The sequence below is a fragment of the Orcinus orca genome, chromosome X, assembly GCF_937001465.1.
Source record: "Orcinus orca chromosome X, mOrcOrc1.1, whole genome shotgun sequence".
Lineage (NCBI taxonomy): Eukaryota > Metazoa > Chordata > Mammalia > Artiodactyla > Delphinidae > Orcinus > Orcinus orca.
Window position 1 is genome coordinate 30909993 of NC_064580.1, and position 20823 is coordinate 30930815.

The 20823-nt window shown below is 34.8% G+C and overlaps 1 long non-coding RNA gene across 1 annotated transcript in view; it reads right to left on the reverse strand.

Moving 5' to 3' along the window:
- Positions 1-9112, reverse strand: part of LOC125963068 (uncharacterized) — a 56173-nt gene extending 47061 nt beyond the window's left edge. The window contains exons 1-2 of the long non-coding RNA XR_007474829.1: positions 8986-9112; positions 7672-7737 (exon numbers count right to left, since the gene is read on the reverse strand). This is a non-coding gene — a long non-coding RNA (uncharacterized LOC125963068). The remainder of the gene's footprint in view (positions 1-7671; positions 7738-8985) is intronic.
- Positions 9113-20823: the final 11711 nt, after the last annotated feature.

The following is a 20823-nucleotide window of genomic DNA, read 5'->3' on the forward strand; positions in this document are numbered from 1 at the left end:
CAAAATGACTTTATTTTTAAAATCTGTATACATATTTATAATAGCTATTTTAAGGTCCTGTGTGATCATTGAAACTCCTTACTCATCTCAAATTTTATTTTGACTATTATTTTGGAAATGAGTCACTTCTTTGCACACCTATTAATTTTTTATAGTGTTCTGTGTATTTTAGATTTTGTATGTTGAGAGTCTGGATTTGGATTTCTTCCTTAAGAGATTACTGAGATTTGTTCTGGCAATCAGTCTATTTACTAGTGGATCAGAAGCTTTTAAGGCTTGCTTTTAAGCTTTATTACAAGAGGTCTAGTGTAACTGTTTCTCAAGGGTTTTAGCACCCCAATTCCTAAAGTGTTGTTATTCTAGGGCAATCACTGAATGCCACCAGTGTCATTAAGGTCTCTAAAATCCAGCATGACAAAATTTCTGTGCCTTATAGCACTGTGTGATTTAGTGAATAGCACTGTACTTCCAGTAATTCAACAACTGATTATAAAAAGAGAACCAAGTGACATGTCTCATGCTGAAGGTCAAGATAGAGAAATCAAAAATGAGTGAGAAAAAATGAAAATAAGTTAGAAGTTACCATAATCAAACATGCCCAAAGAAAAGGTAATACAACGTCCACAATATTTGTTTCTGTGCCCATTTATAGAGAGCATTGGAATTACAGCAATTAAATAATTTCAAAACAACTTACACTATGTGTATATATATATATATATATATACACATATATATATATAAAATATAAAAGTCTATCAATTTAAATACATTTATATATATAATTTATATATAGGAATATAGACTATTTTTAGTAGTTTTAGGTTTACAGAAAAATTGAGCATAAAGTACAGAGTTCCTATTTATCCCTCCTCCCTGTCCCCCCCAGTTTCCCCTATTTTTACATCTTATAATATTGTGGCACATTTGTTAAAATTAATGAATGAAGATTCATATATTTCTATTAACTAAATTCCACAGTTTATACTAAGTTCATACTTTGTGTGATGATTGGTATCCACCATTACTGTGTCATATATTCACTGCCTTAAAAATCCATTGTGCTCCACCCATTTATCACTCCCTCCTTCCCCCTAATCCCTGGCAACCACAGATATTTTTACTATTTCCATAGTTTTCCATTTTCCAGAATGTCATATAGTTTCATATTGGCTTCTTTCACTTAGCAGTATGCATTTAAGGTTCTTCTTTGTCTTTTCATGGCTTGATAGCTCATTTCATTTTATCACTGAATAATATTCTATTATATAGATGTATCACAGTATTTTTTAAAAATCCATTCACCTATTGAAAGACATCTCTGTCACTTCCAAGTGTCAGCAATTATAAATGAAGCGGATATAAACATTAGTGTGAAGGGTTTTGTGTGGATGTTAGTTTTCAACTCACTTGGGTGAAGACCAAGGAGTATGATTGGGGGATTGTATGTTACAAGTGTATTTAATTTTGTAAGAAATTCTTAAACTTTCTTCCAAAGTTGCTGTACCATTTTGCATTCCCACCAACAATGAATGAAAGTTTCGACTGCTCCCCATGTTTGCCACCTTTGATGTTGTCAGTGTCTGGATTTTAGCCATTCTAGTAAGTTTGTTATGGTATCTTATTGTTGCTTTAATTAGCAACTCCTTAATCACATATGTTGTTGAGCATCTTTTCACATGTTTATGTTCCATCTATATATCTTCTATTGTGAGGTGTCTGTTCAGATTTTTGTCCAATTTTTAATTGGGAAGCTTATTTTCTTGGTGTTTAGCTTTAAGTGATAATTGTATATTCTGGATAAAAGTACTTTGTCAAATATGTGATTTGCAAACATTTTCTCCTAGTTTGTAGCTGTCTTTTCATTCTCTTAACAGTGTCTTTTGCAGAGTAGTTTTCAATTTTAATGAAGGCCGACTTTTATACTATTTTTTCTTTCACGAATCTTGCTTTTGGTGGTATATCTAAAAAGTTATCGCCGAACTCAAGGTGAAAACTACATTTTAATAGGCTGCTTTGATTTTGCTTCTTGTCATGCTCATTGTTTTCAATCAAAAAATGTTTTTACCCTCTAAATCTTATGGAATATTTTGAAAGATTTGAACACCTCTTAAAATATTTCAAGAGTCAAATGTTACTTCATAAATGTTGAATTTAAGCTAATAATAATAAATATTTTAATTTATGTTCTCTATAAATTTAAATAATTAAGGATGCCTTTATTTTTTTATTATTTGAAAAAATGAGAACAAATGCAACAAAACTACAAAAATGTATTGTAAACATTTCTTGAATCCTAAAAAAATTAAACTTGAATAGCATATATTTAATGTAAAGTAACTTTTTTGAAATAATGCTGAAATTCACTCTCATGCTTTTTTCATTTTCACTGTTATGACTAATTATATGAGGAAAAAATAAATTAGTAGAATAGATTGAGATTAAATGGTTTATATATATTCCCCTCTCTTTGGAACCCCAGGCTCACATTTATAGCATTAGAAAGTGCTTTCATTTTGCAGTCCAGAAGGGGATTTACAAATTACAAATGAAATACTCTACTGCCTGCTGAAGGACAGCTATCTCAAACATGTAAAAGGTTCAGCAGGCTGGCAAGAAAGTTTTATATGAAGATGCTTTGAAATCATAGTAAAAAAAAAAAACCTCGGGCTTCCCTGGTGGCGCAGTGGTTGAGAGGCCGCCTGCCGATGCAGGGGACATGAGTTCGTGCCCTGGTCTGGGAAGATCCCACATGTCACAGAGCGGCTGGGCCCGTGAGCCATGGCCGCTGAGCCTGCGTCCGGAGCCTGTGCTCCACAACGGGAGAGGCCAAAACAGTGAGAGGCCTACATACCGAAAAAAAAAAAAAAAAAAACCTCTAAAATTTGAGGAATATATGTTTAATTGTTTAAAATAGGATGCCTTCAAGATGTATATTTATCAGAGATCATGATCATTCTAATATTGTGTTGGAGGATTTGGTTTTGTAAGACCTGTATGCAGAAAATTATAAGACACTGATGAAAGAAATTAAAGATGATACAAACAGATGGAGAGATATACCATGTTCTTGGATTGGAAGAATCAACATTGTGAAAATGACTCTACTACCCAAAGCAATCTACAGATTCAGTGCAATCCTTATCAAGCTACCAATGGCATTTTTCACAGAACTAGAAAAAAAAATTCACAATGTGTATGGAAACACAAAAGGCCCTGAATAGCCAAAGGAATATTGAGAAAGAAAAACAGAGCTGGAGGAATCAGACTCCCTGACTCCAGACTGTACTACAAAGCTACAGTAATCAAGACAATATGGTACTGGCACAAAAACAGAAATATAGATCAATGGTATAGGATAGAAAGCCCAGAGATAAACCCACGCACCTGTGGTCAACTAATCTATGACAAAGGAGGCCAAGAAACATACAATGGAGAAAAGACAGCCTCTTCAATAAGTGGTGCTGGGAAAATTGAACAGCTACATGGAAAAGAATGAAATTAGAACACTCCCTAAAACCATACACAAAAATAAACTCAAAATGGATTAAAGACCAGACACTATAAAAGTCTTAGAGGAAAACATAGGAAAAACACTCTTTGTCATGAACCTCAGCAAGGGACTTCCCTGGTGGCGCAGTGGTTAAGAATCTGCTTACAAATGCAGGGGACACGGGTTCAATCCCTGGTCCGGGAATATCCCACATGCAGCGGAGCAATTAAGTCCGTGTGCCACAACTACTGAGCCTGCACTCTATGCCCGTGAGCCACAACTACTGAGCTCACATGCCACAACTACTGAATCCCACACGCCTAGAGCCTGTGCTCTGCAACAAGAGAAGCCACCACAATGAGAAGCCCATGAACCACAACAAAGATTAGCCCCCACTCGCTGCAGCTAGAGAAAGCCCGTGCGTAGTAACGAAGACCCAATGCAGCCAAAAATAAATAAATTAAATAAATAATTTTTTTAAAAGTACTCTTCTTTAAAAAAAAAAAACACAGCAAGATCTTTTCTGACCCACCTCCTAGAGTAATGAAAATAAAAACAAAAATAAACAAATGGGACCTAATTAAAATTAAAAGTTTTTGCACAGCAAAGGAAACCATAAACAAGACAAAAAGACAACCCTCAGAATGGGAGAAACTGTTTGCCAGTGAAACAGCGGACAAAAGATTAATCTCCAAAATATACAAACAGCTCATGGAGCTCAATATCAAAAAAAAGAACAAACCAATTAAAAAATGGGCAGAAGACCTAAATAGACATTTCACCAAAGAAGACATACAGATGGCCAAGAGGCACATGAAAAGATGCTCAATATCACTAATTATTAGAGAAATGCAAATCAAAAATACAATGAGATATCACCTCACACCAGTCAGAATGGGCATCATCAAAAAAAATCCATGAACAATAAATGCTGCAGAGGGTGTGGAGAAAAGGGAACCCTCTTGCACTGTTGGTGGGAATGTAAATTGATACAGCCACTATGGAGAACAGTATGGAGGTTCCTTAAAAATCTAAAAATAGAACTACCATATGACCCAGCAATCCCACTACCAGGCATATACCCTGAGAAAACCATAATTCAAAAAGAGTCATGTACCAAAATGTTCACTGCAGCTCTATTTACAATAGCCAGGACATGGAAGCAACCTAAGTGTCCATCAACAGATGAATGGATAAAGAAGATGTGGCACATATATACAATGGAATATTACTCAGCCATAAAAAGAAACGAAATTGAGTTTTGTAGTGAGGTGGATGGACCTAGAGTTTGTCATACAGAGTGGAGTAAGTCAGAAAGAGTAAAACAAATACCGTATGCTAACACATATATATGGAATCTAAGAAAAAAAAATGGTCATGAAGAACCTAGGGGCAAGATGGGAATAAAGACACAGACCTACTAGAGAATGGACTTGAGGATATGGGCAGGGGGAAGGGTAAGCTGTGACCAAGTGAGAGAGTGGCATGGACATATATACACTACCAAACGTAAAACAGATAGCTAGTGGGAAGCAGCCACATAGCACAGGGAGATCAGCTCGGTGCTTTGTGACCGCCTAGACGGGTGGGATAGGGAGGGTGGGAGGGAGGGAGACACAAGAGGGAAGAGATATGGGAACATATGTATATGTATAACTGATTCACTTTGTTATAAAGCAGAAACTAACACACCATTGTAAAGCAATTATACTCCAATAAAGATGTTTAAAAAAAATCCTTTACTTCAAATGGTACAAAGATATTTAGATCTACGAACTCTACAGGAACTTACTCTGCTGGGATTACACACATGTATTGTCTTTCTGCTTTTGTCAAGATATAGGATTAGAAGCCAAAGTTAACTAATTTTGGAAATATTAACTTACCAAGATTTTAGATTGCGCAGCATTTAATATTATAATGATCTATTTTCATTGTATAGATCAGTGGATACAGAAAACTTCAGAAAAAAGGAGAAAGAGACAAACACATTTCAGTCTCTCTCTGAACTGGGAAGACCTGACATCTAAATGTCCTACACATACCCAAGGCTAACTTATCACTGCTCCCTCTCCTGCACCACATACAGGGCTGATGGTTGGCACAGGAATTATCTACTGAAACTTTTTTCAAAACCCCCCTCTTTCATTCTCATCAGAGAAATTGTACACATGGCACTTGTATGTTAAAATATCACCCTCAAGTTTCCTGATAGAACTGAGTCTGAATTAGGAGGTAATTTTGCTTTGCTTCAATACTGGGTAATTTTGCTTTGGATTGATCCTGATTACCTATTTCTGATGACCTTCAGTCCTCAGTCTGCTTTAGTATTTGCACCAAGTGCTGGTTTTGAAATTACCTATTATCTTGGTTGCCTTAGCACACTTAAAACATGCTACTCTTTTTAGGGTCCCAGAAGACCATGTAAAGTTAACGTCTTGTCTACCAAAGTTCTAAGTGTTGACACAACAGAATTCGCCACCACTCTACTTTATGCATCTGTCAGAAGAGATCTCACTGGTCATCTTATGAAGTACCCACACTTTTCAGGTAGATTGATTTTCATTGCCAAGATTTGCACTCAACTACCTGACCTAGTACCTATCCTATTTTACAGAATAGGTCTAACCTATTCTGTCTCATTTTGCTGTGAGAGAGAATGCTGAATTTTGACAGAGTGCAAGCAGGGTGATATTAAAGTATGAAACTATTACAACTCATGACCTTCCTAAAACTATAAAACACAAACATTCTAGAAAAGACTTTCTCCTTTATTTGTACTTCTTCATTAAATTTTGAAAATTGCTTTCCACAGAATTCTATCTCAACTATAGTCAACAGCCCCTAGAAACTAGCTTTTTGTATGACTGAAATAAATAAATACATAAATGAATGAATAAATAAACAGTTTTGGCTTATGTCATAATTTACATGAACTACTTACTAATATTCAGTTTATATTTGGTGGGTCTTCAGATTAATATTTCTACCTTCCACGTGACCCGAAGTTCAGCTAGCACCTCTGTTATCAATAACAGCAATATTCTCATAATTTTCTATAATTTTGATTGTCAGTGTTTACTCACCTTGGCTTTTCCACAGTCATTACTCCTTTGAATAAGTGATATTTCATTCCATTTGGAGTTTATTCAAGTTGATTTTTCACTATGGTCTATAAAATTATATTCACCTTCCCTACCCAAGCCTTTAATTTCTCTCACTCAGCTCTGTATGTCTTTTTTGAGACTTAGTAATATGCTTTGGAGGTCAAAAGCACATAAATGTAGTTGCCAAATATTATCTTAATATATATAATTCAGTTCTTTTCCCTAACTTAATTATTCCTGCTTAGTCTGGTGATAAGGCCAAAGCCATTTACATAGTTCTGATTATCTATACATATATAGTAATTATATGTTGCATATATTATTTATTACATATAATATATAATTATTGATGTGTACATACAGTCAATTCTCATTATTCATGGATTTATATTTGTAAATTTTTCCACTCACTAAAATTTACATGTAACCCCAAAATCAATACCTGCAGGGATCTCACGGTAATTGGTCGACATGTGCAGAGCAGTAAAAAAATTTGAATCAACCAATGTGCATCTTCCCAGCTGGTATCTAACAAGGCCACACTCTGCCTTCTTATTTCAGCTCTCATACTGTAAACAAGTGTCCTCTTTGCAGTGTATTTAGGACCACCTCTTCCTTATTTTGTGCTTTTTTTTGGTTGGTTATTTTGTTGTCTAAAGTGGCCCCCAAGTGTAGGGCTGAAGTGTTATCTAATGTTCTTAAGTACAAGGAGGCTGTGATGTGCGTTATGGATAAAATAAGTATGTGAGATAATGTTTAAGCATGAGTCACAGAGCTATTTGTTGGGAGTTCAATGTTAACTGTGAATGAATCAATAATAGATATTAGATAAGTTATCTAATATAAACACACAGATACACATAAAACAAGGTTATTTATTAATTGGTTAACAAAAATGCTGTGACCAGAGGTTTGCAGGAACGTAACTCTATTTCACCTAGGAGCAACCTAACTCTGGTTTCACCTGAATTAATGGTATTCATTAATTCAGTGTTTGCATATACCTTATAGAATATAACTAACATGAATAATGAGAAGTGACCGTATACGCAGTGAGAACAAGACAAGTACCTGTGTCTTGGTTCATATCAGTTGCTGTGGATTCACCAGGGGAAAACAAAGTAATCTGTTTTCTACCTACAAATTGAGGAAAAGAATGGAAATCCTTAGAAATATGAGCTTTCCTTACAGCTTCCTACTTGCACTCCTTCTGACAACCAGTGAATAGAATTTGTGTTTTAGAATCATTAATGAGAAAAATTAATGAAAAATCATTAATGAGAAAATAAACTGTTTTAGCCCTGAGGTGGAGGAGAAGATTAAAGTTTTGAGTTTAAGAGACTGAAAAGCTCAAACTTGGGTGTGGCTTCCATGATACACATGGAAAGAGGATTGTGGTGGAAGGGGACTTATGCCCAGTTTACACACAGCAATCCAGGATGTGGCCAGGTCTCTAACGTGATAATGCCTGACCTCTGAATACTAAACATTGGTAGATTCAAAGGAAAAGATTTCCATGGTCGAAAGTGACAGGATACAATGGAGCTTCATGCTGTGAATCAGATAGCTAATAAAGGCTTGGACAAATAATCTTGGGAAGACTACAATAGCTTGAACATAAGAGACAGTTCTCCTTCTAAATTTTAAAATTTTCTTGTATTATTTCACATGCTGTTCAAGCCCTCCAGGACTTCTGTGTGGCACTAGTGTGTTCTAGATTTACCTGATTCAGAAAAAAAAATCTATTGTTCTGGAAAACTGTAGAGCAAAATTATACTTATGTATACTTGTGTCTCCATTTGCCATTTGCTCCTTGTTTTTTAAGTTTATTTTAGACATTTTTCCTTTGATCTCATCAACTTTTAAAGCCAATAAACTGGACACTTTTCTTGTTGAAAGTATAGAGAATGAGGATATCTAGCTGAGCCTTGACAACTATCACAGCTCTTGAGTGAAGTCTACACTTTCTTAGGGCTCCATACATACCAGTTTAAAATCAAGCACTTTTAAGTATATCTCATCTCCTCCAGTAAAAATACATAATGATGAAGTGTGTTTCTTGTAATTCTTTTCCCCCTTCGATTAGGACCAGCCCATTTCCTGGGTAAATTATTTTCTCACATGATTCTGCTCAATTTCTTTAGTGACAAACAGATGTTGCACAGTTTTAGCTAATGAATTCTTTCTATTGCTTGCATGTGAATAATTAATGTACAACTTCTTATTCCTACACTACAGCTTGAGAAAAATAAACTGTTTGGTCCCTATAAAGTCTACCAAAATAGAATGATAATGTTTTTATTATTTTCTTGCAAGTATTTATTTAATGTCATGATAACCTTAAAACATCCAGTATAGCCATTTTATTTGAATTCTTTTACTTACGGGAACATAGGCAAGAGGACATCCATCAAAATAGAGACAAGCCAAACCACAGGACTTAATCTTAATGCCAATTCTCCAGAGATTCATTTCTCTTGGTAAGTTGAGATAAACTCATTGTGCTTTTCTGTTGGGAAACAAGCAAGTTTTATACTAAGCAACTCGTCAAGGTGACCAAAGACCATACTGTGATAAAATTTTATTCTTTTGATAAGGAGCAAATACTTTAAAATATTTTGCATAAGCAAATTTTTGAAGTACCTACAAAATATATTAAATGTATGAAGTATTAACAATGTAATGGATAAACTTAAGCCCCGCAAGCCAGGTCTAAACTTTTTACTTTCTCTCTAATCTCAAAAGCAAATTTATATTTATATAAACAGTCACATATAAAAGTGGAAATAAATCGCTTTCTATGAAAAGTGTCAATAAACCAATATTTCATTACTATTGGTTTACATATTAAGAGGAGCTTTAGAAATAAATGACTTTTGAATGGGTACAGCTGGGAAATGCTCAAATAATCTAAAACACAATTTATTTTTTGCATATATAAACAATATGCAAGGAAAAAGTAGGTATTTTTGGTGACTTACAATGTACTATATAAAAGATATTTGCTTTAAAATGAATTTTTCTTGTTATTTTCCCTTTTCTTAATTTAAATTTATTGATTTATTTGAAGTAGCCAGGAAGGGATTGTGACATATCCATAAAGGATGAAAAATCAGTTTTTAACAAAACATATTTGAGTGAAATTATGAATGTATTTCATCAATGTTTCTTCATAATTGTTCTCTAATGTTTTAGTTGTACCAATAAGAAATTAATGCTCATTTACATAAATTTACATGTAAATTTATACGGCACTTGATCAGCACAAAAATGTTTTCAAAAATAAACATGGAAACTATAGCCAATAGTCCAATATAATATTTTAAAACATTCTGAATGTATATATTTATATAGAATGCATATTTATATATAATATATACAAATGTATATATGTATATATAATGCATATATATAATATTCTGAATATGTGTGTGTGTGTATATATATATATAAAACAAACTAAATATGGTCTTACTCATATAACTCATTGCCTGAATAAATACCATAATATGTTACATTGTGTTAAAACCATAACTACCAATAAAACTAGCAATTATTTCATCAAATTAATCTCATATTTATTTTGTGACTGTGCTAGGGCAATTTAGGCTACACAGAACAGCTGGAATTCAATTTGTGCAAGGCCACCTCTTTGAGCAAATTTGTTCTCTGTAGGCCTCTCAGGAGTATGTAAATGCTGGTGCATGGGATAAGATTATTTTATCCAACAGAGTGCAAAAAAAGTTTCCTTGGCTTCTCAGAATTGCATTTTAAACGCACCCAAAGAACTTTCCTTTGACAAATCAAAAGACTTCTCCCAAAGACTTTCCAATCACTAATGTCTCTGAACCTGGCACTGTTACCAAACATCCCTGCATAAATTTCACATACTTTCATTAAAATGTATTTGATCATTAGGAAATTCTGTTTAACCAATATATCAATTTAAACCTGCAGAACAATCTCTTCAGACTCTTTAAAATATTGTAGATAATTAAATTGGTCAGTTGTCAGAAACATATAAAGTTTCTATAACGACAGTCAACAGTTAAAGCTGTTCAATAATGGTATAGGTTTGGGGGGAAGATAAAACAGTAACCACCTTGTCACTTGTATTCAAGCAGAACCTGAATGGTTGTCTACCAGGGATCCACTGACTGGATATTAAATGCTATTATTTCCAATTCTATGATTATATAATTACATAGTAAGGTAGATTATAAACAGGACTAACTTTCTTGGATTAAAATATAAATCCTGAGCTTTAAAATAGGTACTAGTCTGCATTATTGTCGTAAATAGGCACACCAGAGTCACTATTATTGTCCCTATTTTGGGAAGGAAGTTCTCTCTACTGCTTTCAGGGGGATTGTGGCTTATTCTCATCTCCCCCCCACAAAAAAAAATCAAAAGAATTTACTTGAAAAGTATATCCATTCTATTTCTTGCAGGTTTCTCTCTTGGTAATGTGAACCACCACCCATGTCTTCCTGCCCTTTTTTCCTCCATGATCCACATTCCTTTTGAAAGAGTTTTTATTAAGCTGAGCATTGATCCTTAGACTAGGTCATGTCTTTACTCAGCAGTGTTTTGCTAGTTATTTTGACCTGTAGAGAAAAAAATACATGTTAGAGGGGCTTGAATTTGACAAGATAAACTAAAGAGGCTTACTTGAGGCCCCTAAACATGTCAGTGGTATGCTAAAACATTGTTTGTGCCAGATAATTTTGTCCACTATATTGCGCTGATAAAAGTAGTGACAAACCGAAGGCAAAAATCAACCACAACTGGCAGCTGCTGGAGTTCAAACATGAACTGATAACCAAGAAAGGACAATGAGTGATTTACTTATTGCCTTTTATAATATATACTTTATTTTGTATATAGCTAGTTTACCTTTTCTCTGTAATAAGGTGAATATATTTTTTCCATTTTGATTTAAACTGTACATGTCTGTAATTAATACAAAAGTATAAGAATGAATCATGGGCCCATTATGCACTCTATGAAGAAAAGAAAAAGAGGAATACTAGCATTAGCATATTGGCTCTATAATCAGCACATGCAACGAAATCTTACAGTTATCTATAGGCATTGAACAAACATCAGCCAGCAGGCCTGGCGATAAATGCATATTCTTACCTCACCTATCATTTGCTTGCTGCTCATGGGGTGTTTTAAGGAGAATAGGCAGTGAGATATTACAGAATTGGAGGATTTGATGTAAGAATACAGAACCCATACTTTTTAATTTATAATAAAAGAAATATAAAAGGTTAAAATGGAGAAAGTGGGAGGTTGATAATTTTGATGATTTCTCTTTTCAACTTAAGGACCTCAGAAAATTATTTGTGAAATGCTCTTAATCTAAGTCAGTGATTCCAAAAACTGGTTCCTGGATCAGCAGCAACATCATCACCTAGCAACTTATTAGAATAGCAAATTCTCCCTAGCCACACATCTGCAGAATAAGAATATCTGAGGGTGAGGCCCAGGAATCTGTTTTAACAAGCCCTCCAGGTGATTCTGATGTACTCTCACGTTTGAGAACCACTGTTAAGGTGAACAAATAATGCTTCGTAACAGTTTAGCTTTTCAGGGATGTGAGGCACAATAAACTAATATCAAACTGAGGATTTTAAACTTTAGGTCTCAACTTCTTTCTCTATGATAGTTTCCATATTATTCCAAAATCTACATACTGTATAAGAAATAGTGATGAAATTAATGCTTCAACCTCACCCCCAAAGAGTAAGCCTCCTTTTGACCACCTTCATCTATTTCCCCTCACCCCACCCCCACCTCTGGCAACCACTGATCTGTTCTCTGTTTCTATTAGCTTGGGGTTTTCTTAGATTCCACATATAAGTGAGATCAAACAGTATGCCTTTCTCTGTCTGACTTATTTTACTTAGCATAATGCTAATAATACTTGTTACCATATATTGAAAGTTGCTAAGAGAGTAGATCTTAGAAGTTCCCATCTCACACACAAAAAAGTAACTATGTGAGGTGATGAATGTGTTAACTTATTGTGGTAAGCATAGTGGAAAATATACATGTATCAAATCATTACGTTGTACACCTTGACCTTACGCAATGTTATATGTCAATTACATCTCAATAAAGCTGGGGGAAAAACAACAGTGTGCCCTCTGAGGGTATGAGTAAACTGCTGGGTTAACTGTGCAGTTTGCTATCAGCGTAATTCCTTTCAAACAATTCTCGGCTATATAATGACCAAGGTTGTAGTCTAGATATTATACCATTTAAGGCACAGGTTTAAATAATTCATCTCTGTATAATTACAACTTGGAGTAATTTCTGAAGGATCAAATATCTACTTCTACTTGTGGAGAGCTAGCTTGAGACAAAAGATCCAGATGATGAGCATCAGAGGGTATTCATTCATTTTTCTCTTAGTCCCCTTTAATTTTTTTCTTTATCTATATATTTAACCTGACATGGGTGGAGGTAACTAAATACTTATAAGTACTACAGAAATCATGCACACAAAATATTCTGAGCACTTCTGATAAAGAAGTGTATACATTAACACATTAACTACTCTTTTCTTACCATATCTTTAATTGGTAATACAACATAGATATTCCAATTCCATGTACAATATGAATTTATAATGTATGTATTTTCTGTGTTCTATGTAGTAAACAAATGTACCCGCTATAGAATGTAGCCAAGTAAGAAGGCTTATAATTGGTTTTTAAGCTTCTTTGAAACTAACCATCTCTTTGTGTCCATTTTTTTCCAGAAGTGTCCATACACTTCTTTCAACCTTTTAAAGAAATTTACCAAAATAATTTTGGTCATATTTCTAAAATTAATTTGGCAGCTTTTTGCAAGTATGGTTGGAACAAAAGGATAACACAAAAAAGAGCACACCATACACAGCAAATATCAGAGTGAGAAAAATCTGCATGTGGTAATTCCATTTGCATGTAACTGCTAAAAGAAAAAAAATGTGATTCATTCTCACTCCTGGTTTTCTCTTTTTTTTAAGATTTTTTCTTAATGTGGACCATTTTTAAAGTCTTTACTGAATTTGTTATAATATTGCTTCTGTTTTATGTTCCAGATTTTTTGGCTGTGAGGCATGTGGGATCTTAGCTCCTTGACCAGGGATCAAACCCACGCCCCCTGCATTGGAAGGTGAACTCTTAACCACTGGACCGCCATGGAAGTCCCACCCCTGGTTTTCTATCCTCATGAAAGACAATTTAGAAATTACTGGTTCCCTGTTATAAAAAATAAAGTCCTGCTGAGAAGACGTTCTTCAGAATGACCTGGAGGCTTATTTTTGGCAGGTCTCTGATAATCATTTCACCTTGACTTCTCCCAATCTTCTTCCTTTTTTATTATTACTAAGACACTTTAGTATATCACCCTGACTTTTGACTTTCTTCAACTATTCTGGCCCCAGAAGGACTTGTGTAGCTCAGTTTGTTTTGGTTCTGAGTGCTACATTAATGCTTTGGGCACTCCAGTTAAACTTTAGCCATGATGGTAGACATCAGACTTGTTCTTTTAGGGATTTCACTTTTCTTAATACCCAAAGTATAAAGAGAGGAAATCAAACAGGGGAGTCTGTATGTCACTATGTATTACAGGTTGTTTTCCCTGGAGCCTGCTTGACTTCGGAGCCTAGCATTCCTGCCTTCCTGCCATTCGTTTACTCTACTGTTTTGTGAAATTTAAAAAAAGTAAAAACAAAAAAGGCAACTCACATATTTCAATAAGTATACTTACATATGAGTGTAAATATACATTTATTACATGTATATTTAATACATACTATTACATATGAATATGAATATAAATATATATTTTTGCCTTAAATCTCGAGTACAAGAAAGCAGATTCTATTTACTCTGGTCTCTATAAAATTGGAAAACACTGTAGTGCAACTTTAACAAGCTCTATGCTTAAAACACTAACAGTATAAGTGACTTATGAGTGAAACTGAATATGTTATCTATGCACAATATAATAGACTTCTGCTGGTTAACCAATGGGATGACTAAGCATGTGTAGAGGGCACCTGCAAAGCAGAGGCACCTAATACAATATTTGGATATTATATAGTATTTGCTATATTTTAAAGTTCTAATTTAGTCATCAATTTAAAAGTTAGACATTTTTGGATACTTGTAAATTTATTTTATGGTTTAATTTCTTAATACCTCATAGTGGCATGTTGGCAGTAGGGAATGAGAGCAGTTGGCAAATGATATCAATAGTATTTTAGTGCTTATAGCTTCTAACATACTAATCCATCTCTGGACAAAATGTAACCAGTTTATTCCTATCTAGCTCTCTACTCCATGAACTCATTTTCCAAGGAAAAATAAATCAGATAGAATACTCTAAAGTTGAGAAATAAAAATGGAAATATATACCACATTAACCATATTGAATTTCTACTTCTCAAAAAACATGAGGTGAGGATGATACGAAGGTATTTTTTTCATTACAGGCTACTATTTTTAAAGGATTTACACCCGTATGTGTATCCATTGCTTAACTTTTTGTCATGCTTGTGAAGTTCTCAGTTTGTGGATTGATTGGTTTATAGATTTGTTGTTATAAATTTATAAACAGAAAGCTCCTAGAGTCTGAGATAGGTCATTTAATTTACCTCAGACAAATCTCAAAAAAGGAATAACAGTAGTAACAGCAAATGTTTACTGATTTATTTCTATGGGCTAGTCATGGTACTAAATATTTTGCTACAGTATCTTATTTGATCTTCAAAGCAGCCCTATATGCTCATGAAGAAACCAGTATGAAGAGTTCATACAATGTTTACTGTAAAGAAGAGTTGCACCTGAGGTTTTTACCCATACAGACTGGCCGCAGCACCTATGAATTTCAAGTAAGGGGCTTCTTTCAAAGGAAATCTAGTTAAATATTCTATATTCAACATGTAAATATAAACATACTTTGATTGTCATTTTACCTATCATCAGTATCATGTGGTAGATTCTCCCAGATACTGCACTCCTTTTCCTCAGAGTGAAAGGTGACCTTAGTCCAGAAAGAACTTTAAGAAATCACCTCTACATCATTCTATAATACCTAACTCATATGCCACCTTATTGGTGAATTGTACTTTTCAAAGATAGCTTCAATGACAAGTATCTTAACTTATATGCTCTCCTTAAAATTTAAACTTGACACTCCTCCATCAAGAAGTGGAGTATGTGTTTCCCCCATGAACCTAGGTTGACTATTAACTGCCTTGATGAATATAATTTGACAAGGGTGATGATGCATGACTTGCAATGCTAGGACATAAAAGGATATGTGACTTCTGTCTGGTTCTTTGTTTACTCTGTCTCTCTCTCTCCCTCCCTCCCTCCCTCCCTCTGTTCTCTCTATCTCTAGCCATTCCTTCAGAATCCTGAACCAATACATAAGAATTTCAGCTACACTGAAACCACCATGCTGCACAGATCATGGAGAGAAATCCCATAGACACAGAGATAGCTGAGGAGCCCCAACTCTTCCAGTCCCAGCTGTTCCAGCCCTGCCAACTCAGGCACTAAACACAAGAGTGAAGAAGCCTCCAAGATGACTCTAGTCACAGCCACTGTCTGACTTCAGCTTTCTGAGATACCCTGAACAAGAAGCACTCAGTTTAGCACCCCTTGAATTCCTAATAATTACTGTTCTAAACCACTAAGTTTGAGGGTAATTTTTTATAGAACATTACATAAATAGAATAACCTCCTTTGCAAATCCTCCACAGATCCCTCCATTAGACAGCATTTTATCAATCAGATAGCGTTCTTCCCATATAGATTTCCTAAAGAAGACAATGCCAGTTTAGAATGCATAATTAGGCACATTTTACTAGGCGGACATGTAATGCTGGTGGAGAACAAAAAACAGAATTGGTTGAAAATTTAGAGCTTGTAAAGTCACTGGAGCTGCATGGAGCTTGAAGAAGCATAATAATTAATGCTTGCCATGGCACTGCATGAAGAAACTCAGTGAGACGATTTTAGAGAAAGGTTAGACTCTGAGAACTGACCAGGATCTTTGTAGAAGAAAGAGATTGGATAAGGAAAATGCATGCGAAAAAAATCCAGAAAATCTGCTGAATCAACTCTACTTGGTACCAAGGCAGATTTAGTTTTTTGTTCACAAAATGAATAAAAGAAATAATTCTGGCCTAAGAATTGAGTAAGAAGTATAATAGAAATAACCATGGATTTTTTGATGATGGCCATTCTGAGTGGTGTAAGGTGATACCTTATTGTAGTTTTGATTTGCATTTCTCTAATAATTAGTGATGTTGCACATCCTTTCATGTGTCTCTTGGCCATCTGTAGGTCTTCTTTGGAGAAATGTCTATTTAGATCTTTTGCCTGTTTTTTGATTAGGTTGTTTGTTTTTTTGATATTGAGCTGCATGAGCTATTTGTATTTTTTGGAGATTAATCACTTGCTGGTCGATTTGTTTGCAAATATTTTCTCCCAGCCTGTGGGCTATCTTTCCATTTTGTTTATGGTTTCCTTTGCTGTGCAAAAGCTTTTAAGTTTCATTAGGTCCCACTTGTTTATTTTTGTTTCATTTTCATTACTCTAGGAGGTGGAACAAAAAAGATCTTGCTGTGATTTATGTCAAAGAGCATTCTGCCTATGTTTTCCTCTAAGAGTTTTATAGTATCCAGCCTTACATTTAGATCTTTAATCCATTTTGAGTTTATTTTTGTGGATGGTGTTAGGGAGTGTTCTAATTTCATTCTTTTACACGCAGCTGTCCAGTTTTCCCAGCACCACTTACTGAAGAGACTGTCTTTTCTCCATTGTATATTCTTGCCTCCTTTATCATAGATTAGGTGACCACAGGTGTGTGGGTTTACCTCTGGACTTTCTATCCTGTTCCATTGATCTATGTTTCTGTTTTTGTGCCAGTACCACACTGTTTTGATGACTGTAGCTTTGTAGTATAGTCTGAAGTCAGGGAGCCTGATTCCTTCAGCTCTGTTTTTCTTTCTCAAGATTGCTTTGGCTGGGCTTCCCTGGTGGCGCAGTGGTTGAGTCCACCTGCTGATGTAGGGGACACGGGTTCGTGCCCCAGTCCAGGAAGATCCCACATGCCACAGAGCGGCTGGGCCTGTGAGCCATGGCCGCTGAGCCTGCACGTCTGGAGCCTGTGCTCCGCAACAGGAGAGGCCACAACAATGAGAGGCCCACGTACCACGAAAAAAAAGAAAGAAAGAAAAAAAAAGATTGCTTTGGTTTTTGTGTTTTTTTGTGTGTTTCCATACAAACTGTAAATTTTTTTGTTCTAATTCTATGAAAAATGCTGTTGGTAATTTTATAGTGGTTGCATTGAATCTGTAGATTGCTTTGGGTAGCAAAAAATCTACAAACAATAAATGCTGGAGAGGGTGTGGAGAAAAGAGAACCCTCCTACACTGTTGCTGGGAATGTAAATGGGTACAGCTCTTATGTAGAATAGTATGGAGGTCACTTAAAACTAAAAACAGAGCTATCATATGATTCAGCAATCCCACTCCTGGGCATATATCTGGAGAAAACTGTAATTCGAAAAGATACATACACCGCCAATGTTCATTGCAGCACTATTTATAATAGCCAGGACATGGAAGCAACCTAAATGTCCATCGACAGATGAATGGATTAAAGAAGCTGTGGTACAAATATACAATGGAATATTACTCAGCCATAAAAAGAATTAAATTATGCCATTTGCAGCAACATGGATGGACCTGGAGATTGTCATACTTAGTGAAGTCAGACAGAGAAAGACAAATGTCATATGATAGCACTTATATGTGGAATCTAAAAAAATTGTACAAATGAACTTATTTACAAAACAGAAATAGAGTCACCAATGTAAAAAACAAATGGTTACCGGGGGGAAAGGGGGGGAGGGATAAAATGGGAGATTGGGATTGATATATACGCAACTACATATAAAATAGTTAACTAATAATGACCTACTGTATAGCACAGGGAACTCTACTCAATACTCTGTAATGACCTATATGGGAAAAGAATCTAAAAGAGTGTGGATTTATATGTATGTATAACTGATTCACTTTGCTGTACAGCAGAAACTAACACAATATTGTAAATCAACTATACTCCAATAAAAAGTAATTTTAAAAAAAAGTAATAAAAAAGAAAGGACCATAAAAGCTGGAGTCTTTTGGCAATTTATAATGCAAAATAACAGGATAATATTAACTGAGGGGACCATATACAGATGAGGAAATTGAAGTCTAGAGATATTAATTAAATTGCTTGAAGTGATGCAGAATCTGACCTTGCTTACCTTTCTGGGTCCTGATTCATAGCCCCAGAACTATCTTTGAGAGACTAACTTAGTAGGTTGCCTTTCCAACTTAGCTTGAATTGGGAATTTAGGAGTGAGTCAAGCCAAAGTTTTGAGTGTGAGCTTAACTTTAGAAGTCAAAGCAACAAATGCAATGCCAAATCTGGAAAGAAGGGAGAAAATAATTCATGAAAGACTAAACCAACTAAACCAAGATTCAGAAATGAGACTGGAGTAAAAGTAGGGTATAATCCAGAGAAGAGGGTAATACTACAAACTCATGGGTACTCTCCAAGCTCATGTACACACATTGATAAATAGGTACCATTATGGTATATCTGTTAGCTGAAAGATAAGCTATCAAGATAGTCAACCAAAAAACTAGAAGGAGAGCTGAGACTGGAATCCAGCTTTCCTAAATTTGAAGAAATTATTATGGATGATGTTAAAACCCAAGACTAAGAGTGTGGATTTTTGTTTGCAAATCTTTGTGGCCAACCTTTTTTTGCTTTATATTTTTATTATTTTTCATGGTCCCATGTTAAACTATTTACCATGCATAGCTCATCCTTGAATAAGAAGAGACTTACTTATATAGACTTACATATAAAGAAATAATGAGATTAACCTAATAAACATTAAATTTTGGAATATAAATTTACCATATGACCCAGCAATTTCACTCCTGAACATTTATCTCACAGAAATGAAAATTTACATCCACAGAAAACTGTACATGATTATTTATATAAGCTTATTTATAATGATAAAAAGCTAGAAACAATAAAAATGTTCTACAATAGGTGAATGGCTTACAATCTATGATATATCCATATCATGGGATACTACTCAGCTTTAAAAATAAATGAACTGTTGATACACAAGTTGGACATATCTCAAGGGTGTTATGATGAGTAAAAAAAGACAACCTCAGAAGGTCACATACTGTATGATTCATACATAGCATTCTAGAAATGACAAAATTATAGAGATGAAAAAGAGATTAGTGGTTGTCAGGGGTTAGGAATGGTAGAGGGGAGCATGATAGGTGTGACTATAAAGGGATAGCCTGAGGTAGATCCTTGGGATGATGGAATAACTATTCCATAACTATTAACTGTGTTAGTAGTTGCACATATCTACATGTGTGAAAAAATGGCACAGAACTCTACACTCATTGTACCAATGTCAAGTTCCTGGTTTTTATTTTGTACTATATTTGTGTAAGACATAACCATTAGAGGAAACTGGATGGAAGGTACATGGGACCTCTCTGTACTATTTTTGCAACTTCCTGTGACTTTACAATTATTTCAAAATAAAAAGTTTAAAACTGTTTAGAAACACACAGGAGTTGTTAAAATAAATCAGCAATTTTTAATGCTTTTTGTGTCAATAAGGAGCGAGGGAAGCAAATGGAAAATGGACGTATGGAACAAATTTGTCCCATCAGGTTCCTTTTGCAAACTCAATTCTATTGCTCTCTTCATTGTCTGCTTTCAAATGCAAACATCTTAGTTTATTCTTTATAAGGGCTCGTCTTCATGACAACAAAACCCTACTCATTTCATTGAAAAACAATCAATACCATCAGGTGAGGATCATGAAGATTATATGGCCGACTCTGTTAATGTATAAATGTGTACTCGTTTGAATGTGACTTCCACCAGAGTTTTGAACTTGATCTTCAAAACCCAGTATATTTTTAATTTGCATTTGATGCCATGGGATACCACAAAAAAACTCATTGACAATTCGTAACTTCTGTGAATACAGTGTTAAATTAATTTGTCTAACCTTCGTTAACTGTTAAACTTGCAGTCTTCTCTGACTAGGTTTGCATCAGAAGCATCAATTTGAAAAGAGCTGGCTCAGTTTTTAGCTCTGTTGATG